General features: G+C 29.8%; 1 long non-coding RNA gene and 7 other non-coding genes across 8 annotated transcripts; all 8 read right to left on the reverse strand.

Annotated features, from left to right (window-relative positions):
* Positions 1 to 7,761: 7,761 nt before the first annotated feature.
* Positions 7,762 to 7,854, reverse strand: LOC144549692 (small nucleolar RNA Z122). Its single transcript, XR_013509767.1, has one exon. It is a non-coding gene; the product is annotated as a small nucleolar RNA Z122 (small nucleolar RNA).
* Positions 7,855 to 8,576: 722 nt separating this feature from the next.
* LOC144549702 (small nucleolar RNA Z122) lies at positions 8,577 to 8,669 on the reverse strand. The gene has a single exon (XR_013509777.1). It is a non-coding gene; the product is annotated as a small nucleolar RNA Z122 (small nucleolar RNA).
* Positions 8,670 to 8,830: 161 nt separating this feature from the next.
* LOC144549695 (small nucleolar RNA Z152/R70/R12) lies at positions 8,831 to 8,919 on the reverse strand. The gene has a single exon (XR_013509770.1). It is a non-coding gene; the product is annotated as a small nucleolar RNA Z152/R70/R12 (small nucleolar RNA).
* Positions 8,920 to 8,970: 51 nt separating this feature from the next.
* On the reverse strand, positions 8,971 to 9,067 carry LOC144549694 (small nucleolar RNA R11/Z151). The gene has a single exon (XR_013509769.1). It is a non-coding gene; the product is annotated as a small nucleolar RNA R11/Z151 (small nucleolar RNA).
* Positions 9,068 to 13,803: 4,736 nt separating this feature from the next.
* Positions 13,804 to 17,120, reverse strand: LOC144549260 (uncharacterized). The gene is made up of 2 exons (XR_013509640.1): positions 17,027 to 17,120; positions 13,804 to 15,455 (listed from the first exon to the last, which is right to left on the reverse strand). It is a non-coding gene; the product is annotated as an uncharacterized LOC144549260 (long non-coding RNA).
* On the reverse strand, positions 15,617 to 15,766 carry LOC144549698 (small nucleolar RNA snoR138). The gene has a single exon (XR_013509773.1). It is a non-coding gene; the product is annotated as a small nucleolar RNA snoR138 (small nucleolar RNA).
* On the reverse strand, positions 16,475 to 16,567 carry LOC144549701 (small nucleolar RNA Z122). The gene has a single exon (XR_013509776.1). It is a non-coding gene; the product is annotated as a small nucleolar RNA Z122 (small nucleolar RNA).
* LOC144549693 (small nucleolar RNA R11/Z151) lies at positions 16,867 to 16,963 on the reverse strand. Its single transcript, XR_013509768.1, has one exon. It is a non-coding gene; the product is annotated as a small nucleolar RNA R11/Z151 (small nucleolar RNA).
* Positions 17,121 to 27,426: the final 10,306 nt, after the last annotated feature.

The following is a 27,426-nucleotide window of genomic DNA, read 5'->3' on the forward strand; positions in this document are numbered from 1 at the left end:
TGAGTTTATTTCATTCTTTGGCATCTCTAGTAAAGCAGGGTCCACTGTTCCCAAAAATAAAATGATAAATCAAATTAACTGTTGGTAAACACAAAATTACATGAAAAAAACAACAACTAAAAACTACCGCTTAAAAGAACGAACTAATTCAACTTAGCAATATTTGGAATTATATTTCATTAGGGCTACCAAATCGCTCAGTGCTAGTGTATTGGAGATAGGTACCAACACTCCTAAAAATAAAAGTGTTTTCATCTCTTGAGTAAATTATTAATATGCAGCTACACTTCAGTTATATTGCATGCATTATAATTATATTTTATCAAAAATTACTTATAAAATATCATTATTCATTATAGATATTGAATTATTGATACATAACTTTCTCTCACACAAATTATATATAAATAACTAATATTTTTATCACCACTATTAATGAATAGATTTTAATATTAATCACATTATATATTTCTCATATGAAAAATAAATACATCTCATATGAAAAATAAATACATCTCATATCTTATAATTCTAAGATATAATGAAAACATTAATGATATTAACATAATCCATATAATGTTTTTATTTATTGGATTTGTTTAATATATGCAGGACTCTATTTGTATAACTAAGTAAACATCCTAACAAGTTTACAATCTCAATCAATTAAGTTCAGTCATGCAAACCCTATTCGTAATCAGGTAAAAGCTTAGTTATATCCTAAAATTGAAAAAAAAAAAAAAATTTGACTCCTAAAATCTAAGATATAAGCGTTCAATCCTCTCTCCCAAGCTTAAACCTTGCATTGTCCCAATGCAAAAGTAAAATTTTCAAAGAAGATCTCGAGTCTAAGATAGAACTTACAGTCAAAACTAACGAGGCATACCGTCGAATGATGGACCTTCTTTGGCATTGTAGCTCCTGAAGAATTCACTCGCCCTTTGAAACTCTAATCTCTCAAGCCTGTGCTTGATGCTTGCGAGTTCTTTCGTGGCTGGGCACTGGTGAGATTGATCTGCGCTTGTGTTGAACACTATCTTGTCTTTTTCTACACTTAGCGAGATCATTCCGTTCTTAACGTCGATTACTGCACCACAAGTGGCTAGGAAAGGGCGTCCAAGGACGATGGGAATCCTGTCGTCTTCCTCCATGTCGAGGACAACAAAATCACCAGGTACCCACATATCTCCGACTCTAATAGGTATGTCTACTAATATACCTTCGGGATAGCGTATGGATCGGTCTGCTAGCTGTAGTGAGATCTTCGTAGGTGAGAGGTCTCCAAGACCCAGTTTGTTGAAGACAGATTTGGGCATGAGGCTCACACTTGCGCCTAAGTCGCATAAAGCATTCTCAAATTTGGTTCCTCCAATAGTACAAGGGATGGAGAAAATCCCTGGGTCTTTTAGCTTGCGAGGCAATTTTCTTTTCACCATGGCACTGCACTCCATTCCGAGAGGCACTGTCGTGTATTCTTGTTGCTTCTTTTTGTTGGATAGGAGTTTTCTAAGAAATTTTGTGTATGATGGGATGTTGGTGATGGCGTCCGCAAATTGAATTGAGACCAATTTGTTAGGGTTTCTAAAGAGACGCTAAAAACAAGAGACAAAATTTTATGAGGGAGTTTAACTGTATTCTTAACTGCATAATTACATAGAGTACAAATGAGATATATTTATAACAACATAAATCTTTAAAAAGATAAACTTATTATATATGACACCTCCTAAAATACTCTATACTAAATACTTAATTATTCCTCCTTAATATAGCCAGCCAAACATAGACTACTATTTTTCTCATCTCATCATATATTTCATCAGGTTTAATTTAGCAAGATGTCAGAAATAGTAGGCTATATTTGACATATTATATTAAGGAGGGAGAATTTAGTATTTTAGGGAATGTCATGTATAGGTTTCTCTTTTTAGAGATTTATGTTGTTATAAATATATCTATTTGTAATTTATGTAATCATGAAATCAAGAATACAACTAAGGTTTTTCATTAAAAAAAAAAGGATCGACTAATTATCCCCCAGTCAATAACTACTTGTGTGGACCATTAACTAAATGGACTTCATTAATTAATTGGAGACCACCTAATATTTGATAGATTTTATAATTGACGCGTGCAAATATGGATATCTATGCGTGCAAGTATTAATATATAATATATCAAGTATTCATACCTAAGATACCAAGTATTTTTACCTAAGATACCAAGTATTTTGAAAAAAAAAAAAAACTGGACACATACACACATCTTTTACACGTTTTTAGAGTTGGATTTTTTTTCTCCGTTCAATCTCGTCAATATTTCCGATGATCTGTGAGGAAATTTGCAAATCTAAAACCATGGACGTCTTCTACGTAATTTTCTCTTTCAAATGAGATTCATGATGACGTACTTTCGGGTTGTCCGTCGTGCAAGTATTCATACCTCGTCATGCAAGTATTGATACATCGTCGTGAACACCTTATTGTGTAAGTATTCATATCTTGTCGAGCATGTGTTCATACCTCGTCGTTCAAGTATTCATATCTCGTAATGCATGTGTATATAATTCATGTCTGAAGTGTTTGTACCTGACATATTTTATCAATTTTTTTCCATATGACACAGGATGACGTCTGAAAATATTAATATTAAGTAGTGCAAGTATTTATACATCGTCATGCAAGTGTAAATAGTTCATATGTCAAGTGTTAGTAACTAACATAATTTATGAAATTTTTATTTTTATTTTTATATGACATGGGATGATGTATGAAAGTATTAATTTCAAATATTGCAAGTATTCATGTCTTGTCATACAAATGTTAATAGTTTATGTATCAAGCTTTTTATCTAAAATATTTTATCAACAGTTTTTTTTTTCTTTCAGTATCAGATGATGTTTGAAAGTACTAATATCAAGTATGCAAGTATTCATACATCCTCATGTAAGTGTAAATAGTTCATGTATCAAGTATATATATCTAACAAATTCTATTTTTTTTTCATATGACACTGGATGGTATCTGAAAGTATTCATACATCATCATGCAAGTGTGAGTAGTTCATGTATCAAGTATTTTTATCTAACAAATTATATCAATTTTTTTCACATGACACTAGATAATGTCTGAAAGTATTAATATCAAGTATTGCAAGTATTTATACATTGTCATGCAAGTGTGAATAGTTCGTATATCAAGTGTTTGTATCTAATATATTCTCTATTTTTTTTTTCTTGTGGCACTAAATGACATTTGAAAGTATTAATATCAAGTATTGTAGGTATTCATACCTCATAATATAAGTATTCATACTTATAACTAAAGTATGAATTGGTACATTGAAAAGTATCTTAATTTAATATATTTTTTTACAAATTATTCTATTTGGTGCTTGATTGTATTAATACGTAATATGAAAAGTATTCACACCTGCGCATTTACTAATTACTCAAGAATTGCTTCATTTACTACTATAATTTTATAATACATTTTTCATCTAGTATTTCTCATAAAGTTTTCTCAAAGTTTTTCTTATTTCTCAAACCGAACATGGTGTTCAGTTTTTTTTTTTTTTTAAACTGAACTTTAAACTTTAAGTTCGGTTTACAATATTTTTTCAAAACTGAAATTCAATCTTTGTAGTTACTCTTATCTATAAACAAAATTCTTTATGGTAATACAGATGTCAATATGGTGTGGAGAGTTATCAGTTTATATAGTACATGGCAATATGGCATTTAATAAGATACTTATTCAGTGCAAAAAAAAGTCACAAGCTTTTCATGTTTTTATTTGCCACAGAGAGCCTGGCTTCCGTCTTTTTCATGTTATTTTATTACCAAACGCATGAATTTTGGTTTTTAATTCAGCGAGAGTTGATTGGTTAGTAACTCCAGCGAGAAACAAGAGTTAGCAAAGAGAAACATTGATGGTAATTCTAACGAGAAATAAGACTTGAGAAAGAGGAGCAGGTGAGAAGGTCTTCAAAGTCTTTGACCTTGATAGTTAATAAGTTAGTTATAAAAAGATAATTTGATGGAGGATGAATGGGGAATAAAAGATGAGGGATAAAAATAATTACTCAAAAAAAAAAAATTATCACTTTTTCATAAAAAATTTATCTTTTGTTTCTGACCTCTCCTTATATAACTCTAACAGATTTATATTTGCTCTCTTACTCTCTACTACAACCATTTTTTTTGGGTTCTATTTATAACATCTCTTATATATACAAGCTAACATATTCTAGAATGTATATATCATAATATATTCAAGATATATCTAGACTATTCATACACCTATATAGAGTCTGGCTAAATTGCTGCTGGCAGCAGTTCTGCTCAAGTGCTGCCGGGGCTATATTTAGCCGTGTGATGTCCAAACAACAAATCTAAATCGTTAGATCTTTAATCTATATTATAATCTACTTGGATACCAAATTTTACATTTTTTGGAATTTTTTTACTATTTATTAAGCTGGTTTGAAAACTGCTGTTTTCAGTAAATTTCTGCAGCATTGAAAACAACGGTTTTCAAACCAGCTTAATAAATAGTAAAAAAATTCCAAAAAATGTAAAATTTGGTCTCCAAGTATATTATAATATAGATTAAACATCTAACGGTTTGAATTTGTTGTTTGGACATCACACGACTAAATATAGCCCCGGCAGCACTTGGGCAAAACTGCTGCCAGCAGCAATTTAGCCGGACTCCACCTATATATACTACTATACTCTAAAACATTTAGAAAACTCAAGAACAGTATAGCATACTCTTTGAATAATCTAGAGTATTTTAGATTAATATAAAATAATCTAGTAAGCTCTTCATAACAATATTGGTGCTGCAACTTTCAACATTGCTCAAAAAGTTTGATTACTGTAATGAAGTTTGGCCAGATATCAGAGAAAAATAGAAACATGTAAAAGAAACTAACAAAAAAAGGGAAAAAAAAAAAGAAATTAAAGGAGGAATTACCTATTCCCTTTTATCTATTGCAAGAAGGAGATCGAATTCTCTGCCCTCAGAGTCACTGTTAGTAGATTCCAAATTCAAAAATAAACAGTGACCAACCTCCTTTAAGAGTGACCGGTCTCAGCTGCAGGAATAGAGGGGGCAGGATTTTCCTGCACCCCAAGGGGCAGGTGATCAAGAAGGGGAGCAGATCACCTGCCCCCCGGGGTGCAGGATTTTCCTGCCCCCTCAGTCACTGTGGGGTGGTGTCGGATTTAGGGTGGGTGGGGCCGGATTTAGGATTTAGAGTTTAGGGGGCCCACTAACAGTGACTCTGGGGGCAGGAGATTTGATCCCGACAAAGGCACAAAGCTTGGAGCTCGTCGGAAATCATTCAATCAACTTAATTATGTTGTATGTATTGATGAATCTCGTACCATTTGTTGACACCTTTCTCTTATCAATGGACAACTTGTTATTACAATTCTTTGGACTGAATCCGTATCTTACCTGACTGAATCTGACCGAAACGGACGGCTCAGTTTTACTCTTAGTTCAAATTTTTAAATTGGCACGAATCTCAAATTAAGCACAAATAATACTGCCATTTATTGAAACTTATAGAATAGTATGTGACTCGGTGTGTGCGCGCGTCCATGTGTGTTTAATTGGAAGCTTAACAACACATAGTAACTCTATTCGCGTTTTATAGAATAATTTGATTTTATTTTATTTTTATGTTTTGAATCGAACAACAAATAAAATGCGAAAAAAATATTATATAAATTATTCACGAATAAAACGTGCATAATACATTTTTTACGAATAAGATGCGAAAAAAAACTGATTTTTTTTTCCCTCTCTTGTTGGACCGAATCATGATTTTTTTTTTTATTCCGTTAAATCAAATCTGAATAATTTATTTATCATTATGTAACAATACATGTGCAATTAGATTTTAAAAATAATCCTCTGAGATATCTCATATTTTGTGTGTGACCGACGTGTCCGGTGTCTATTCAGAGATAGCGCTGGGACAGTATTATTTGAGATTCGTGCATAACACATTTAAACGGTTGCGATTTTTCAGAAAGCCACACAAAATATGAGATATCTCACAGGATGCGAATTCCTGTACTGTCACCTCCAAGGCACCGATCCTTAAATTGCAATGGTTTGTTCTACAAGCAAGTGATTGATTGTATGCCAAAACAAAAAGGTTAATTCTAGTGTATATCCAACTTTTATGGTACATCCGTTTGATATCTTGAGAAATATTGTTCAAACTAGAATTTGAAATTGTTGAAGTATTCTTAATTATTTAGAATATGTATCAATTTTTGACTAATTCAGAATTTGATTTGTCATTTATAATAAAGTCATTACAACTCTACCCTAAAAAAAAGATTAAAATTATTTGATTGAAAACTAAACATCTTTAAAATCGATCGAAATTTTATATCCACATTAAAATATGATTGACCAAATTATATATTTTGAGAAAATTTTTCTATTTTTAAAATAGTTACAAAATCACTATTTTTTAGAAAATTGTGGACTTTCTAAAAACAATAATTTTGTACTTGATTAAAAAATAATTTTCAAGTAATTGTGGACCATTTGTCAAGTATTTAAAATTCTCAATCTGAAAGTTGGGTACTCTGATTGAAAAACATTTATTCATGTTATAACGCTTGTACCAGTTGCATCGTACCAGCCCTTCTTGTACTATCTTCACAGAATACAGCTCAGTTAATCCATTTATGTTGCACATGTATTTTATTTTTTTTTAGAATCATGGCAGAAGCTGCCAGAACTATATTGAGACAACAAAGATTACAAAAGTTGAGGGGCTGCCTTACCTCCTCTGTGAAATAAAAACATAACAATTGAATAAAAACAGCTATACTAACACCAATTAAAACCAAACTCAGCGCACTCCAAAGAAAAAATTGAAACAGCTCTCCTTCTTTAGCAATACTTGGACCACAGGCTACCTTCAAGTAAAATTTTCTGTACCAGAATATTGGTAGGTCGTGCTGCACTTCGGAATTCTCTTTCATTTCTCTCTTTCCAGATAAACCATGTAACACAAATAAACGCTAACGAATTGTGCCAAATCTGTTCTACTGTCAGTCCCAGTTTGAAAATCTGAAAACCAATATTAGTAGAAATAGAGCACCAGATCGCCTATTATTGGGTCTCGGCTGACCATCAGAGTATGATCTTAACCGATTCTCACCTATTAATGGTGTTACATGTTACATTTGCCAAATAACTAGTTCATTAGAAGTTTCAGCCCCTTCAATACTGAAAGTCTCGCCTTCATACCAGTAACATTTTTTTTTAATTCTATCAATTTACATTTCAGCTTCATACTTGTATATTTCTCAAACATTTTCAATTTTGTAACAATTTGACACCATTTAATGTGTGAAAGAAAACAAAGAGAGCAAATTTACATCTAAATATTTCTACTTTTTAAGTGGAAATTTGATCAATCGAAGTCCGCTCTAATTTTCTGGGTCCTGAATCATACTGGTACGACTCTTCAGTTATATTTAACAAAAAATTAAAGCAAATTGACAACATTAAACAAACCATGTTCAGCTCTGCTTCAATAAAAAAAATACTGGTATGGTTCTTTTAAAGGATCCATAATTCGCTCACCTTCTTTAGAAACCAAAAATTCACATCATTTTACATAATAAATATCTCAATTCTCAACTCAAACAAATCAGCAAAAAAAAAATGACATTTAACAAGGATTAAAACATAATTTATTCCAAATTTGAGTTGAAAGAGGTATTGAATCAGACTGACGTGCAGATTTTCCAGCTTGTGAGATGGCAATCTCATCAGAAACAACCTCTGGATACATATTGCATCATTTTCAAATACCTCTTAAATGCATTTTAATTGGAGTTAGGAAAAAATTCTGTTTCAATTTCAAAAAGCTTCTAACAACTTGTACATTTCTCTCAAATTTCAACTTTCTCAAGAAAAAACTAGATTTTTTCATGCAAAACTTTCATTTTTCAGCTCCGTACTTTTAAAATTTTCAAACTTTCATTCTTGTAAAATTTTGACCCAATTTAGTTTACAAAAAAGCATGAAAGTAAATTACAAAGAACACAATTCCATTCTTTTTAAAGTTGAAATTTGACCAATCGAAGTCAGCTCTAATTTTCAGGGTCCTGACATATACTGGTACGACTCTTCAGTTAAATACCTAAAAAAGGAACCAAAATGACAACATTAAGCAAACCACAATCAGCTCTACTTCAATAAATACCACATTTTTTAAAATGCAAGAATGTGTTAATTACAAATAACACGGAAGTTATCTCTAAATATTTCAATTTTCTTTCTTATTCAAGTGATAAATTGACAGATACTGGTATGGCCTTTTCTGAAAAAAAGATCCATACCAGCAATCAAAGTCAATATTGCCCAAATATTGAAACAAACCATACTTAGCTCATCTTTTTAGATACCAAATATTCACACCATTTTACATCAAAAAAAATCTAAATTCTCAACTCTATCAAATCAGAAAAAAAAAATTGACATTTAACCAGGGTTGAAACAAAATTTAATACAAATTTGAGTGGAAAGAAGTATTGAATCAGACTGACGTGCAAATTTTCCAGCTTTTGAGATGGCAATCTCATCAGAAACAACCTCTGGATACATATTGCATCATTTTCAAATACCACTCAAATACATTTTAAATAGCATAAAATTAAGAAAAACTTATGCTTCAATTTCAAAAAACTTCTCCAAACATATACATTTCCATCAAATTTCAACTTTTTTTCATTCATAAACTGGATTTTTTGAAAATCAAATTACACAGATATATGAAAAAATGAGGAGCTCAGAAGAAGGAGAAGTCGTTTTTGGTTTTAAGCTCACGGCTGATCGCCTCTCGCCAAACCAATTATAAAATCATCATAGCACCGCATTTCAATTAAAAATCAAATCAAATTCAAACCAAAATTACACAAAAAGAAGGCCTCAGTGTGTGTAACAACTAGATTCAGATCATCGACTCAAAGAGGCTCTCTGAAATCCGCTAAGATCCTCTCGGATCTAATCATCACAAGCCTTCTAAAACCAGTTTTACATACAAATCAAATCAACAGAGAGAAGAGAAGAATCGATTTACTTAAGAGTTCAATTGTTGCTCACAGCGGAGAATGGAAGAGAATGGCGGAGATTTAAAAGAGAAGAGGGGCTAGGGTTAGGGTTTGAGCAGCTGGATATATCGCCAGTCGAAAATACCCCTCCTCATATCAAGCCTTTTATCATCTTAGATAACACGGGCCGGGCCGGGCCGGGCCAGACCTCATTATCAAATATATAATAAAAAAGAATCATTTATTTTGGTGATTCCAAGCAGTAGGTGTTCATGTGAGGTTCGGTCCAAATCAATTAAATTGGGCAAACTAAAATTTTATTCGATTTTTAAAAACAAATCGAACTGAATTCAAATAAGAACCGAATTTTAAAAACTGAAGTAAATTTTGCTTTCTTCGATTGAACAGAAATAACATATTAATCATAGAAGTAAAAAAAAAATTGTTAATTTTTTAAAGTTTTTTTAAAGCTAGAGTTAAAAACTTTGTTTGGTTTAGTTTAAAGTCGTTTAAACCGAACCAAGTAATATACATTATTTTTTTATTTTTTTAAATATTTAGTTTGGACTAACCTGTTTAAAAATGTATAAACCAAACCGAACCGAACCGAATAATTAAATTGGTTTTAAAAAATGAACTGAACCAATTCATTTAATCAGAAAAATCAAACCTTAAACTAAACCCTCTTGGTTCGATTTAAAACGGATTAAACTGGATCCGAAGAACACTCGTGCTGGAGATAACCAATCAACGCATTTTTCTTTAAGTCACGGATTTGTTATTTCTTTTTATTGTCTTTAGACATGACACATGAGTCATTTATCTAACAATGCATGTTATAAAAATACAATAAGCATGAATATCTTCTGTTATATACTTATATATATTGTTTAAAACATTTTTTTTCTGAACATCTTTTCAAACTATTCTGTTTATATTATAAATTAGATAGAAGAAATATAATATGGTATTATAGTTTTATTGAGCATAATAATGTATAAAAATTACATCTCAGATATTAGAATATTAGAGTAAATCAAATCAATTAATTGAGAAAGGAAGCGAAGAATCGATTTACTTACGACGAGTTAAATTGTTATTCACAGCGGAGAATGGAAGAAAATGACAGAGGTATTTACACTATGTTTGGATGGAATTTAATGGAAGGAATGGAATGGAAAGAAAAATTTTCTTCCAATCGTGTTTGGTTGACAAAATTGTGGTGGAGGTGAGAGGTACAGGAGGGGAAAGGATTAACCTTGTATAATAAAATCTATAAAATCGATTTCCCTCCCAATTTGGGGTGTAATGATTGGAAAGAAATTTTGATGCAAATATTATGAGAGAAAAAGACACAAATGCCCAACCCTTTATATCTTCCTATATAATTCTCATCAAATTTTATTTACCACAAACCTAACAGCAGCCACCACGTTCTTCATTGAGCAGGTTCGTTTTTATATATATATATATATCTACCTTGTTTATTTTTTAAACATCGAGTTTGATGCCTTTATAACCAAGTTTGACAATTTTAATACCAATTTTTATTAGTGGTAAAATATTTTAAGTAAGATGTAGTTGATCATGAATTTTGTTTTTTATTTTTTAGCAAAATGATGCTTTAATGTTGGTTCTTGGAATGTTCGAATAATAGCAATTTTATTTTTATGAGTTTGGTTATTTGTTTCTACATTATTTATACGTAAGTCTTGAACTTACGCTCATATATGAACTTATGCTCATATATACGTAAGTCTTGAACTTATGCTCATATATGAATTTATGTTGGTAAAAATATAATTAACAATTCTTGTTAATTATAAGCATTTTAAAATAAAATATAATAAGGGACAATGATAGGGACCTAGTTGCAGTTTTTGTGCATTTTGTTATGACAGCTGAGTTGTTCAAGCTTCTGTAAACTAATTCATTCGATACCATTTTCTTTGAAAAGCAGTACAAACAGCCCATGAGATGGCCAACTGGGCAAGAGTCACAGGAAAGTCAGATAAAAGAATGTCAATGCAATGTGGTACAGGGCATCTAAATATGGAACACAGAATAAACAAAAAATACTGCGTTTTTCAAGCTGTAGAATGAGAAATTAGTTTTTAATCTTTAGTTTTAATTTCTTCTCTAAATACTGCAAGTGGGCTAGCTTTATTAGTTTCACCAAGTAGACTTCAATTTTAATCTTAGATGGATACTGGTATTAAGCAAGGAGGTTGTCGGAAAGAAGGGATGGTTGTTTTAAGATTGTAAAGGGTATAATAGTCAAATACACTAAAATTATTTGATTAACCTTCTATAATTTTAGTTAACCAAACAAGAAATAAGACGGGAAGAAAAGTTAAATTTATTTTTCCTCATTAATCATCCAAACACGAAGAGGTTAAATATATTAATCTTCCTTTCCATTCCATTCTATTCTTCACCTCCCCTCCCATCCTCTACTCTCCATCCAAACACGCTATTAAAAGAGAAAAGGGGTTAGGATTAGGGTTTTAGTTCTAAGCGGGTGGATATATATCCAGTCGAAAACACCCCTCATGATATCCAGCCCATTTAGCATATACGATCAATCGGCCCAAAAATCTACTGTTGTCTACGGGCCGGGCCTCATCAGTCTAAAAAAATTAAGAAAATCTCTAAATAGTTATTTCAAGGACTACGAAGTAGGATCGTTATATTGGATGGTTTCAAGACCATCCATACATTCTGCTTTAATATTCGTGTGTACTCACATTAATTTTTATGCGCACGTATCTTAAAATGTACCCATGGAACCTACTACATTCTCAATTATGGAGATTCTGCATTGAAAAAATGTAACATCAGTACATCACCAAACGAACGCATTTCAAGTCACAAGTTTGTTATTTCTACAAATGCATTTTATTAAGTTTGTTATTTCTACAAATGCATTTTATTGTTTTTTAGGCATGACTCGTTTAACCAGCAATGCATGTTTCAAAAATATGATATGCATGAATATCTTTGTTATGATGTTTAAAACATTTTCTTTATGAACATCTTTTCAAACTATATATCTTGTTTGTATTTCAAATTAGATAGAAGAAATATAGTATGATATTATAATTTTATTGAAATAACAATTTATAATTATTTCATCTCGAATATTAGAATATTAGAGTAAATCAAATTATTTATAATATCAATCAATAATGTAAATCATATATTTGCAAATTTCGTGAAAAATGTGGATCATTCAATCTCAATGCTACATGAGACCGATAATGTAATAGCTTTTTTTTCTGATACGTTTGGATCGTACAAGGATTAGTGCAAGAATAACGATTTTTGAGTTAATGATTGAGAATAGTGCTAACCCAATAGATTCAAGAATAATACTAATTTTGACTATTTCAAATTAGTAAAAACGTTGTTTGGATTGTATGTTAGAAATAGCATATGGAGAGAAAGAATATAATAATAATTTATTTGTTTTTATTTTTTCAACTAACTTTTACATTTATAATGGCTTGTTAAATATATATAAAGCATCATATTTTTAAATAATACTTCAATCTAATCACAATTAAGATTTAATTAAACAATATCACACAAATCACACAAATTTAATTTCAAAATAATTTCTTTACTATTGAATAACAAATTTCAAAATAATTAAATCACACAAATCATAAATACATAAATTGATCTCATTTCTAGATGTACGTACATTAATCTTTCACAATAGTACAAATCACAATAGCATAAATTGACAATCTTCTAAATTCGTATCATTTAATTAGCATAATTGGTTCAAAATAAATCATACAAAAATACAACACCATAACTAACTAATTAAAAATTACAATTCTTAGAAAATATAAAAAATTACCAAGAATCTCTCACCTAGTAGCCCACAAAATATTTTTGATATATCCCCTAACCTCATCCCCTACCGCACTATCAGTAGATCTCACATCTTCCAAAATAGATGTATCACCAATAGAAATATTATTTTGCACAACTCCATCAAATTCATCTTCATCTGAAACATGTTGAAGTCTATTGCGATGGTTGATGAAATTATGTAAAATACAACATGCAATAACAATTATAGCTTGTGTTTTGAATTTATACCTATGTATGAATTGACAAATTTTGAATCAGTTTTTTAAAATAGCAAATGTTCCTAAGTTGTCGTGTCGATGGCTGAACAAATCAGATCCATACTTGGTATGACCACTATGTACATCTAATGAATGCATATACTTTATAATGAAAGATAACTTTACAAAATAAAAATGTTCAAATGATTTTGGTTTCGTTCCCCATCTTACCTCCGCATTTCAAATTTTGGTAAAGTGAAAATTGAAGCTCATAAGAAAAAAAAAATCATTAAATGCGATTAATATTACACTTCATCTATATGTGTCATATTACAGCTCCGTCTAGATAGGCATCAAAAGTATGAGATAATATCGGAGTTTTTTAAACACACTAATAGAGAAAGCTAATAAAAATTACGTGCTTTATTTTGTCCTTTAAATATAGGTAGTTAATATTGATTGTTTAAAATGCAGACACACATTGTAGAAAATGAAATTCATGCAATCTCACTTGTAACTTCGTTTTCAAATTTTAAGCAATAATTTATTCTGGTAAGTTTAAATCCATAAAATTCATGCAATCTCACTTGTACCCACCGAAAAGGAAGGAGTTGCTTCAATATATGTTGGAAAATAAAGGGAAGAAATTTTCACTCAGCATTTCAAAATTTACATATTTCACCATAAATAGAGCATGAAAGATTTTATTTCTATGAAAACTAGATCTCTAAAATAAAACAATTCCTATTAAGTAGTATATACCATGAAACACACACACAAGCACAAATCAGCTCATCTCTACACAAAATTCGGAGTTATAAACCCGAATTAGCCTAAACCAACTCCAAACCGACCCAAATAAAATCCAAACTGACCCAAATCAGCTCATAGGAAATTTACCTCTGCCGCTACCGTTCACCGTCTCGTTTATCTCTGCCGCTACCGTCTCTCCATGCTATTGGATCCTTAGAAATAACAAACACAACTCTCCCTATACCTGATTCATCCTTGTTAGAAGAGAAAAATAGATTAGGTTTAAAGATAATGATTAGGTTAACTTTGATTAGAGCTATGAATTAGGTTAATAATATTGCCCTAAATCATAAACTTTCAAAATAGCCAATATCCAAAACACGATAATATCCAATATACCCCAAAACTTCAAATTATTTCTCATATCCCCTTTTATTGATTTAACATATTATTTAGTTATTTTAAAAATCAAATTGACAAGTATACCTTTCCTCTTCTCTTCCTTTCTAATTGTCTCCCCACACAATAACTCCATTACTCAAAAGAACCTTTCCCCCATATTATTACATGCCTCTGTATAACTATATGTTGATGAATTAGAGGTGGTGGATAAGTGTGAGTACTTGATTCTACTTCATACATGTACAATTAGAGGTTGTGAGGTCGAAGGAAAAGAGATCCATAACCACGTTCTAAAAATGAATTTTGGGTGTGATATCTATGCTCTTTTTTATTTTGAAAATTCGGTAAACTTCTCATGATCATAGAAGCACAATGAAATAAAGTACAACATACCAAAATTTCTAAGTAAGAATTAAGTGTATAATAGCACATAAAAACCAGTACTGAATGAAAAGATATACCCTGCACCCTGCATATCCTCAAATTGACAGACAAAATATAAAATCAACACACTTGCAAATTAAAAATCAGAGGCTTCATCATATGCCATGCGCAATTCTTTTGTGAATGAATTTTTTTTCACTCGTTTCAGTACAGAGGCAACGAGTAACTCCAACTGGGATTTCTGATAATTACAAATGTCACAGCACAAACAGGGGAGATCGAAGCACACAACCAACACGAAAAAACAGCAACAAAGCTGGTACCAGCAGAACCAGAACAAGGGAGTGAATAGGGTAAAAGCTGCACAGCCAAAACAGATTTGTTCGACAAACCCTAGCAATATCTGGAAAGAGGAAAAACAACAAATTAATAAAAACTTACCTGTAGGAAACAAATTTGTTCGATTAGTTAGATTTTCTTCGTGGATTTGAATGTCTTTTCTTGAGAATCAAGTTGCAAAGTTCGATTCTTTGGCCACCGTCTTCGCACCTTAACAAAATCAGCAAAACAGATCTCTATCTACTCCTTGTTACACTGAGAGCTGTGAATTTTCGCTAACCCAACGTTTTAACGGAATAGCGGAATAGAGCTGTTTCCGCGCTATTCTTAATTTCAATTTCACATTTGTATGGCTCTGCTCTGAGAATAGCTCTATTATCTGAGCAACCAAGCACACCCTGAAGGAATTCATTGGTTAAAATTTCCTGTGATAGTTCTCATCTGGCCAAAAGACAACAAAAAAGATCAAACAAATAAAACAAAAAATCGGAAAGAAGCATTCACTAATTCTAACCTAATATGCGCCTAAACTGAAAACAAAATGGTAAATTATTTTCTGATATGTGCGAATCCACCTAGAAAGAAGCACCAACAGAAAGCTTCAGCCTTCAATCCAACATAAAACAAAAAGGATTCGATTAAATATGCGCCCCTGTCTGATCTGGAAGCAGATAGGTAAAATTTCAGCTACCAGTTATTCGAGGGCGACTGGATTTGATTCGTAAAAGACAAAACTTATTGCGAATAAGTTCAAGAAAATAAGAGATGGTGAAATGTATTGAACATGAAATTTGAATTGCAAAGGAATGAAAAAGAGAAAAAACAGAGGCACAGATTATGGAATTCATCTGTTATTTATTTATATTGTATCTGGAGAGAACAAATTCGTAAGCCGGGTTTTTCAATTCTAGGGTTTTTGGAACGATCTGGATCCTCTGTGGCCACTCTTTAAAAAACTTCAATGTACCAGTTCTCCGACAACCTGACTAATTCCTTTTTCCAAGTGTAATTGTCAGTGCTCATCTCTCGCAAGTCGCAATTGATTTCTTTAATGATATGTCAACAGCAAAAAAAAAAACTATTTTCTATTATAGTAGAGTTAAAATGCACAATTAGTTTTGTGCTCTAATAAATGCCCATTTAGTATTTCATAATTTCACTATCTCTAAATATTTCATTTGAGAAATCAAAGTCCATCCTAATTTTCAGGGTCAGGACATATACTGGTATGGCCTTTTTTTAGAAGATCCATACCAGCTATCAAAATCAATAGTACCCAAATATTGAATCAAACCAAAAATTCAAATGATTTATATCAAAAATGATCTAAATTCTCCAACTCTAACAAATCAGAAAAAAAAAATGACATTTAACCAGTATTGAAACAAAATTTAATACAAATTTGAGTGGAAAGAGGTATTGAATCAGACTGACGTGCAAATTTTCCAGCTTTTGAGATGGCAATCTCATCAGAAACAACCTCTGGATACATATTGCATCATTTTCAAATACCTCTCTAATACATTTTAATTGGCATAAAACTAAGAAAAAATTCTGTTTCAATTTCAAAAAGCTTCTAAAAAAATCTACATTTCTATCGAATTTCAACTTTTTCATGCATAAACTGAATTTTTTGTACCTCAAAGAATACAAATATATGAAAAATTGGGGGCTCAGAAGAAGGAGAAGTCGTTTTTTGGTTTTAAGCTCACGGCTGATCGCCTCTCGCCAAACCAATTTAAAAATCATCATAGAACCGCATTTCAATTCAGAATCAAATCAAATTCAAACCAAAATTACACAAAAAGAAGGCCTCAGTGTGTGTAACAACTAGATTCAGATCATCGACTCAAAGAGGCTCTCTGAAATCCGCTAAGATCCTCTCGGATCTAATCATCATAAGCCTTATAAAACCAGTTTTACATACAAATCAAGTCAATAGAGAGAAGAGAAGAATCGATTTACTTACGAGTTCAATTGTTGCTCACGGCGGACAATGGAAGAGAATGGCGGAGATTTAAAAGAGAAAACGGGTTAGGGTTAGGGTTTTAGTTCTGAGCAAGTGGATATATGGCCAGTCGAAAATACCGCTCCTCATATCAAGCCCTTTATCATCTTAGATAACACGGGCCGGGCCGGGCCGGGCCAGGCCAGACCTCATTATCAAATATATAATAAAAAAATAATTCAGTTATTTTGGTGATTCCACACAGTAGGTGTTCATGCCGGTTTTTTTATTTTTACTCAAAAATATTATTATTTTAATTAAAATATCCAGCTTTTCGCCGGAATTTTAAAAATACCCAACCCGTGGAATTTTTCCACGGGTTGAAATTTGAATTCCCACCGTGGAAAAATTCCACGGGCCAGACCCAAATTTTTTTTTTTTTTTTTTTTTTTTAAACAGAAATTTGTATTTATTTTTTATTTTTTGTATTGAAATATTAGAAATATTGGATATATTTCTTTGAAAATAGATGGAATACAATATAATTTGATTTATTAGAAAGACTGCAACAAATAACCCGGATCAATATTTTTCAGATCAGATTTTTCGCGGCTGTAAGAAAAATTAATATATTTCTTTATGTGTTATTGGAAAAAAATAAAAATGCTTAGATTCCGAGTTATTGATCCCGGTTCAAAAGTCACTTCTATGTAATTTAGAAAATATTATAATTTTTGTAGTACATTTAATTTATTAAAAGTTTTATCTATTTTGAGAATTATTTTTGAATAATAATCATTAAATAAATTAAAGTTTTTGTTTTTTTTTCAAAATAGATATAACTTTTAATAAATTAAATGTACTAGAAAGATCATAATATTTTCTAGATTACATAGAAGTGACTTTTGAACCGAGATCAATAACTCGGAATCTAAGCATTTTTATTTTTTTCCAATAACACATAAAGAAATATATTAATTTTTCTTACAGCCGCGAAAAATCCGATCTGAAAAATATTGATCCGGGTTATTTGTTGCAGTCTTTCTAATAAATCAAATTATATTGTATTCCATCTATTTTCAAAGAAATATATCCAATATTTCTAATATTTCAATACAAAAAATAAAAAATAAATACAAATTTCTGTTTTTAAAAAAAAAAAAAAAAAAAATTTGGGTCTGGCCCGTGATATAACTTTTGAATAATAATAATTAAATAAATTAAAATTTTTGTTTTTTTTTCAAAATAGATATAACTTTTAATAAATTAAATGTACTAGAAAGATCATAATATTTTCTAGATTACATAGAAGTGACTTTTGAACCGGGATCAATAACTCGGAATCTAAGCATTTTTATTTTTTTCCAATAACACATAAAGAAATATATTAATTTTTCTTACAGCCGCGAAAAATCCGATCTGAAAAATATTGATCCGGGTTATTTGTTGCAGTCATTCTAATAAATCAAATTATATTGTATTCCATCTATTTTCAAAGAAATATATCCAATATTTCTAATATTTCAATACAAAAAATAAAAAATAAATACAAATTTCTGTTTTAAAAAAAAAAAAAAAAAAAAAAAAAAAAGGGTCTGACCCGTGGAATTTTTCCACGGTGGGAATTCAAATTTCAACCCGTGGAAAAATTTCACGGGTTGGGTATTTTTAAAATTCCGGCGAAAAGCTGGGTATTTTAATTAAAATAATAATATTTTTGGGTAAAAATAAAAAAATCGGGTGTTCATGTGAGGTTCGGTCCAAATCAATTAAATTGGGCAAACTAAAATTTTATTCGATTTCTAAAAAACAAATCGAACTGAATTCAAATAAGAACCGAATTTTAAAAACTGAAGTAAATTTTGCTTTTTTCGATTGAACAGAAATAAGATATTAATCATAGAAGTAAAAAAAAATTGTTAATTTTTTAAAGTTTTTTTAAAGATAGATTTATAAATTTTGTTTGGTTTAGTTTAAAGCCGTTTAAACCGAACCAAGTAATATACATAATTTTTTATTTTTTTAAATATTTAGTTTGGACTGGAGATGGGTTTAAAAATTTCAATCGGTTCGATCTAACCGGTTTAAAAATGTATAAACCGAACCAAATAATTAAATTGGTTTTAAAAAATGAACTGAACCAATTCATTTAATCAGAAAAATCAAACCTTAAACTGAACCCTCTTGGTTCGATTTAAAACTGATTAAACCGGATCCGAAGAACACTCGTGCTGGAGATAACCAATCAACGCATTTTTCTTTAAGTCACGGATTTGTTATTTCTTTTTATTGTCTTTAGACATGACACATGAGTCATTTATCTAACAATGCATGTTATAAAAATACAATAACCATGAATATCTTCTGTTATATACTTATATATATTGCTTAAAACATTTTCTTCTGAACATCTTTTCAAACTATTCTGTTGATATTATAAATTAGATAGAAGAAATATAATATGGTATCATAATTTTATTGAGCATAATAATGTATAAAAATTACATCTCAAATATTAGAATATTAGAGTGAATCAAATTATTTCTAATACCAATTGATAATGTAAAATATATCCCGCAAATTTCATGAAAAATGTTGACCACTCGATCTCTAGGCAAATATTGATAAACAGTTTATCCAATATATGTCCTAGATAATTACACTGTGTTCATATTTTTATTTTCATATGAACAGACTTGTATAGAAAAAACCTTCACAATAAAATATACCACAGAAGAAATTTGTGAATTCTTGCACACTCGAGGAGCTCTTCAAATTTAATTATTCAAGGGAGAAAAAAAAAACAATTTCACATTCACATACCATTTGAATTTACTCAACACAGCAGCAAAACCTGAAATTAAATATAATGCAACAATAAATCTATACTTGTTTTTTTTTCCCTTTCCAATAGACCCGTATTTTTATTTTCAGAATTATTTTTTTTGTCAATTAACCAAAAATGTACCTTTTCAACTATAAAAAAGAAAAAAAAATTATATTAATTGTAACTAGTTAATGCATGAATTTAATTACAATTTTTGTTTTAGTGAGAACAATTATAAATGAATTAATCACCATGATATCTAGGACGATTACAATAAAATTATATTTTTTTTATCTGACATTGTCTTCAATCAATATTTTCAATTTTAGAGTACGATAGAAATGCATGATTAATTTTAAGTCTTAACACAAGCATTCAATAGCGGATCTACTTATGTTCCGGCTTAACTACTCCCATAATTTGAAATATTAATTATGTATGTTAATTTTTTTTTAATTTGTAAATAGTTCAGCACTTTTTATAAATTATTATGTATGTGATTATAATCTAATGATTAGACTTGTAATTCGTTATTGTGAAAACTTGAATTCAAAGTCTTGATAATATATTATTCATTTTAAATTTAGTCCTCTCCATCTAAATTTTCTAATTATGTCCCCAAGAGCATTATTACAGTTACACGCTCAAGATGCAGGATTTATTCATGCACAACCCAACTATATTTTGTAAATGTACACAGAGGCGGATACAGTAGGAAGCTATGGGGGTCAATTAACCCTCATTTATTTTCAAAAAAAATATAAGTATACATAACTTTTTGTATATTTTAGAGTAAAATACGACAAAACTATAAAATTGACCCCCATTAGAAATACAAAATGTTTATATGGTTGACCTCAGGGGCGGAGCAAGATTTTCAAGCTATGAGAGTCAAAAATATGTGGTGGTCAATTATATAAATTTTTCGTGTATATAATGGGGGTCAATTTTACTGTAACGTGACATTTCACTCTAAATTACATACAAAATCATGTATAAATATAAAAAAAAAAATAAAAAAAAAATGAATGGGATCAATTGATCTCCATTAGTTCTTCTTACCTCATACGTTAAAAGTCTGACTCGACTCTGCCTCTAAATATACATGTAAGTTCGTCATGTACAACTTGAGATAATTGTTGAGTGATCCAAGCACTTCTCATACATTTCAAAATCCAATTGCCGCATCATTCTTCTTGTGATAGGAACCAGTCAGCTTCCCTTTTCCCTCTTTCTAAAATGACTTGATCATCAAATAACTTTTGATCTTCAAGATTGAAATTTTATCAAGAAATATAATTAAATAAAAATTATGTAAATAATTCTTTTCAGAGTTGAAGCTAATTGGATTCAAAAGTAAATTTGATGTCCATCAAACCTACCCTCATCTCCTAAAATGACTTTTTGTTCTTACACACAGATACATTCGAGCAAGATGACATCTAGTTATGTGAGGATTTTGCGATCATAATAGAGATTAATACTGTATCTTTCACAATGATAGAAAAACAATAACTTTATATATATAATAGAAAATTGTTTGTAGGCCAATAGGAATTTTCTTTTTGTGAAGGTTAGTGAGAAAAGAATCACCATAATTTGTATTAATAAAAAAAAAGTTATTTATATTGCATCTCTACGGTAAGAAATCTAATTATTTCCGTTTAGATCCGTACCGTCCGATTAGACTCGACACACATAAAAGAGGACGTCAATTTTATACGTACGTATCTTAAAATGAATCGAACAGTTCTACAAATGATTTTTATTGTCTTTTAGGCATGACTCGTTTAACCAGCAATGCATGTTATAAAAATACAATATGCATGAATATCTTCTGTTATGATGTTTAAAACATTTTCTTCTGAACACCTTTTCAAACTATCTTGTTTGTATTAACATTTTCTTCTGAACACCTTTTCAAACTATCTTGTTTGTATTAACATTTTCTTCTGAACACCTTTTCAAACTATCTTGTTTGTATTAACATTTTCTTCTGAACACCTTTTCAAACTATCTTGTTTGTATTTCAAATTAGATAGAAGAAATATAATATAATATTATAATTTTATTGAGCATAACAATTTATAATTATTTTTATCTCAGATACTAAATATCAGAGTAAATCAAATTATTTCTAATACCTATTGATAATGTAAAATCTACCCTTGCAAATTTCGTAAAAAAAATTGATTATTAATAAACAGCTAATGTTTTGGATGCTTACACTGTGTTCGTATTTTTATATGGATAGAATGGCATGAGGAAAACATTCACAATGTATGATATTGAGAGAAAATAACAGCCTATTGGAGGAGTTTTTAAAAATTTACTTGTTCAATAGAAAAATCAAAAAATTGCTCCACTCTTAAATTAAAACAATTTAACCGTAGATCTATAGTTGTTTTTTAATTTTCAATATATCTATATTTGTATTTCAGAAATAACTTTTTTGTTAATTAAATTTAAACGTTTATTTAAACAAAGACGCAACAAAAGTTCTTATATTAATTGTAACTCGTTAATTCATAAATTTAATGATAGTTTTTGTTTTAGTGAGAATGAATATAAATTTTTTTGTAACTTGTTAATTCATAAATTTGTTGATAGTTTTTGTTTTAATGCGAATGAATATAAAAAAATTTAATTGTGCTTCTAAGCATGGCTTCTTATGTCACCGAAATTTTTAAAATTACCATTTTATAAAAAATGTTAAATCAAAACACCAGTTCTGGCTGTTTTTTACAAAAATCGCATGGCCGCTTGCCCTGAAAGCGGCCACATGGAGCTTGGCCGCTTTGGAGGGAAGCGGGCACCTATTATGGGCCGCTTTGGGGGCCAGCGGCCACTGTTCATTTTTTTTTTTTTTTTTTTTTTTTTTTTTTTTTTTTTTTTTTTTTGAAAACAGAATTTTATTTTTATTGTTTGTATTAAAATATTAGAAATATTGAACGTATTTCTTTGAAAATAGATGAAATACAATATAATTTGATTTATTAGAAAGACTGCAACAAATAACGCGGATCAATATTTTTCAGGCCGGATTTTTCGCGGTTGTAAGAAAAATTAATATATTTCTTTATGTGTTATTGGAAAATAATAAAAATACTTAGATTCTGAGTAATTGATCCCGATTCAAAATTCACTTCTAGGTAATACAAAAAATATTATGATCCTTCTAGTACATTTAATTTTTAAAAAGTTGTATCTATTTTTAGAATTATTTTTAATATGAAAGTAATTTAGTATGGACAAATCAGGTTGTGACACATCATAATTATGATAAATTGGACCATCTAAATTGTGACGCATCATAACATATTCAAAAAAAGGTTTGCACCAGGGGCGGATCTACTGTAGCACAGGGGGGGGTCAGCTGCCCTCCGCTGGATTTTCAAAAATAGTGCTAAAAATCTGTTTTTCGGACCTCTGCCCCTCCCTGGAATTCAAATTGCCCCCCTGTAGCCCATTTGGAATTCTAATAGACAGAACGGATCTCATATAAACTCTGAGCGAAACAAATTAGCGGAGCCCAAATAGGTGCTGATCCCAAATAGTGAAAATTAGTTGAACCAAAATGTTTTTATTTTTTATTTTTTTTTGAATTGTTGATTTTTTTCAAGTAATTTAGGATTTTTATTATATTGATTGGTATTTTTTTTGTTATGTTGAATTGTACCCGATAAGCTATTGGGTTTGAACCCGATAAGCTATTGGGTTTGAACTCGATAAGCTATTTGCATCCAATTATTGCCCCGCCCTGACAAAAATCCTGCGTCCGCCCCTGGTTTGCACGCCCATGCAATTGAGCCATCTAAAGTGTATTTACTTTCCTCTTGATGTGTAACACTTGGAAGTTCGGAACCTTTGATGACAAAAACGGAAATAGACAGGTTTGCATCAACTTTATACGAGCGTGCCAATTTGCACTCACTGGTGGTTGCTTAATTGGTTTCTAGTCTATTCAGCTTTTAACCGAATTAGAAAACTTTGAACTAATTGTTTCATTTTTTTTTTTTTTTTTTTTTTTTTGAAATGAACTAGTTTGGTTCAATTTTTAATCTATTTCGGTTTTTCTATTAATTGGTTCGATTAATATTATGATCCTTCTAGTTCGAAATGAACTAGTTTCGGTTTTTCTATTAAGGATCATAATGCACTAGAAGGATCATAATATTTTTAAAAATAGGTATAACTTTTTATAAATTAAATGTATTAGAAAGATCACAATATTTTCTGGATTACTTAGAAGTGACTTTTGAACCGGGATCAATAACTCAAAATCTAAGTATTTTTATTATTTTCCAATAACACATAAAGAAATATATTAATTTTTCTTACAGCCGCGAAAAATCCGGCCTGAAAAATATTGATCCGGTTATTTGTTGCAGTCTTTCTAATAAATCAAATTATATTGTATTTCATCTATTTTCAAAGAAATATATTCAACATTTCTAATATTTTAATACAAACAATAAAAATAAAAATAAAATTCTGTTTTCAAAAAAAAAAAAAAAAATAATAATGAACAGTGGCCGCTGGCCCCCAAAGCGGCCCATAATAGGTGCCCGCTTCCCTCCAAAGCGGCCAAGCTCCATGTGGCCGCTTCCAGGGCAAGCGGCCATGCGATTTTTGTAAAAAACAGCCAGAACTGGTGTTTTGGTTTAACATTTTTTATAAAATGGTATATTTAAAAATTTCGGCTTATGTCAACCTATATACAATTACAATAATTTTATGTATAATTATTACCCTGACGTTGTTTCAATCAATATTTTCAATTTTAGTGCATGATGATAAATATGCATTATTAATTTTACGTTTTAACTTTTAAGACAAAGTGCTTAATTACTTCCATAAGTCGAAATCTTTTAACCATGCTTACTAAAATTTAATTAAATTTGTAAATAATAGCACCTTTTTTAATGAATTATTTAATTAAATTTTCATTTTTCTGAAATTTGTAAATAATAGGCTAATAGCCCTTTTTTTATAAATTATTACATGTGTACTTATAACTTAGTGGTTAGAAATTTAATTTGTTATTATGAAAAATTTGAGTTCAAATCCTGATAATACCATTATTTATTTTATATTTAGTCATCTCTTTCTAAATTTTCTAATTTCACCCCTAAAAATCACTAAGCTTTTCTTTCCCTCTTCCTAATAAATAGTGCACAATATATTAGAAATTTTGTTCTTGAAAATTGAAATTTGATCCAGAACAGTTTGGTACCAGTGTTGTAAATAACAATATGCGGTCGTCAGATGGACAAAATACCGTCAAGCGATTAATCGAGAATAATCAGCCATAATAAAAATAATCAGTTAATTAGTCAGAAAAACCCATGACAGTTTGGTCACCACCAACAATTAATCAGCCAATTAATCAGTCTAAACGGATGTTTTTTACAACACCGGTTGGTACAAGACATGACAGCAACAGCATCTAATCATATATCATCATACCTCTCTTCCAAATTCTAATAATTGTAGGCTACCATACGCTTATTTCAACATTATTAAAATGAAGTATTAAAATTTAAACTGTTAAACTCCTTTTACAAATCAACTGGTACTGTCTTTCACTGCCCGGTACGGTACAGTTTGCCAAAACCTAAAATTCAGAGCAGCAGTCAATAAAACATTCATTTTTAATAAAATCTAACAATTGGAGAAAACCACTCAAGACTATCACTTCTGCAATAAGATAAAACCATTTAAACCGAATCAAGCAATATACATAATTTTTTATTTTTTTTAAATGTTTGGTTTGGACTAGAGATGGGATTAAAAAATTCAATCGGTTCGATTTAACTGATTTTAAAATTATAAACCGAACTGACCCATTTAATCAGAAAAAATAAACTAGTTAAACTGAAATCTCTCAATTCGATTTAACTGATTAAACCGGACTCGATGAACACCCCTACTGGAGATAACCAATCAACGTATTTTTCTTAAAGTCACGGGTTTGTTATTTTTACAAATGCTTTTTATTGTCTTTTTACATGATGAGATGACTCATTTATCTAAAAATGCATGTTATAAAAATACAATAAGAATGAAAATCTTTTGTTATATATATATGATGTTTAAAACATTTTCTTCTGAAATCTTTTCAAACTATTTCGTTTATATTACAAATTAGATAGAATAAATATAGTATGGTATTATAGTCTTATTGATCATAACAATGTATCATTATTTCTATCTTAGATATTAGAATATTAGAGTAAATCAAATTATTTCTAATACCAATTTATAATGTAAAATATATCACGCAAATTTCATTAAAAATGTTGATCAGTTAACTCTAGACAAATATTAATTAACAACTTATTTGATATTTATCCTAGTGTTTATACTTTTATTTTCATATGAACAGACTTGTACGAGAAAAACCTTCAAAATGAATGATACCGAGAGAAAAAATATGTGAACTATTGCACATTGGAGAAACTTTTCAAAATTATTTTTTTAAAAGAGAAAAAAGACAATTTCTCATAGCATTTGACTTTAACCCAGCATTTCACTTTAATCTCCAATCTAAAATTAAAAATAATGCAACGGAAATTCTCTTTTTTCACTTTCCAATATTTTTGAAAATAATTTTTTTTTGTCAATTAACCAATTAACCAAAAATGTACCTTTTTAACTTAATTTTTTTTATATTAATTGTAATTTGTTACTGCATAAATTTAATAACAATTTTTATTTTAGTGAGAACATAAATAAATTAATTGTCATTTCCCTCTTATGTCACCTATATCTGGGACGATTACAATAAAATTATATTTATTATCCTAACATTGTTTCCGATCAATATTTTCAATTTTATAGCACGATGATAAAAATGCATGATTAATTTTAAGTCTTAACACAAGTATTCAATAGCGGATCTAATTATGTTCCGGGAGTGGGAGTGCTTAATCGGTCCCATAATTTGAAATCTTTAATTATGCATATTAAAAATTATTTATTTATGTTTAAAATTCGTAAATAGTTTAACACTTTTCATAAATTATTACATATGTACTTATAATCTAATGATTAAAATTTTAATTCGTTATTGTAAAAACTTGAAATCAAAGTCATGATAATGTCATTATTTATTTTAAATTTAGTCCTCTCCATTTAAAATTTCTAATTCTGTCCCCAAGAGCATTATTACATTTACAAGCTCAAGTTGCATGATTTATTCATGCACAATCCCATTATATTTTGTAAATGTATTCCGTACAATTTGAGATAATTCTTGAGTGATCCAAGCACTTCTCATACATTTCAAAATCCAATTGCAGCATCATTCTTCTCAGAGCATATACATCTCAGTAACTCGGATGAGTTTCTAAATAACTATCAATCACTTTTTATAAATTAAGATCTCAAAAATTATGTAAAGATTTTTTTTTTCAGAGTTACGTGAGCGGGTCTAAAATGAAAATTTAGAGTAGCTGTAATGCCCATCAGACTTGCTCTGGTTCGATGGGTTTAATCACCGTTCGATCTGTATTAAGTGCTACAATTTGTGTTAAAATCGGTGTGTACAAATTTTAATGCTGATGAAATGATCTCCTAAAATGACTCTTCG

Source organism: Carex rostrata, chromosome 35 (assembly GCF_964058835.1).
Source record: "Carex rostrata chromosome 35, lpCarRost1.2, whole genome shotgun sequence".
Lineage (NCBI taxonomy): Eukaryota > Viridiplantae > Streptophyta > Magnoliopsida > Poales > Cyperaceae > Carex > Carex rostrata.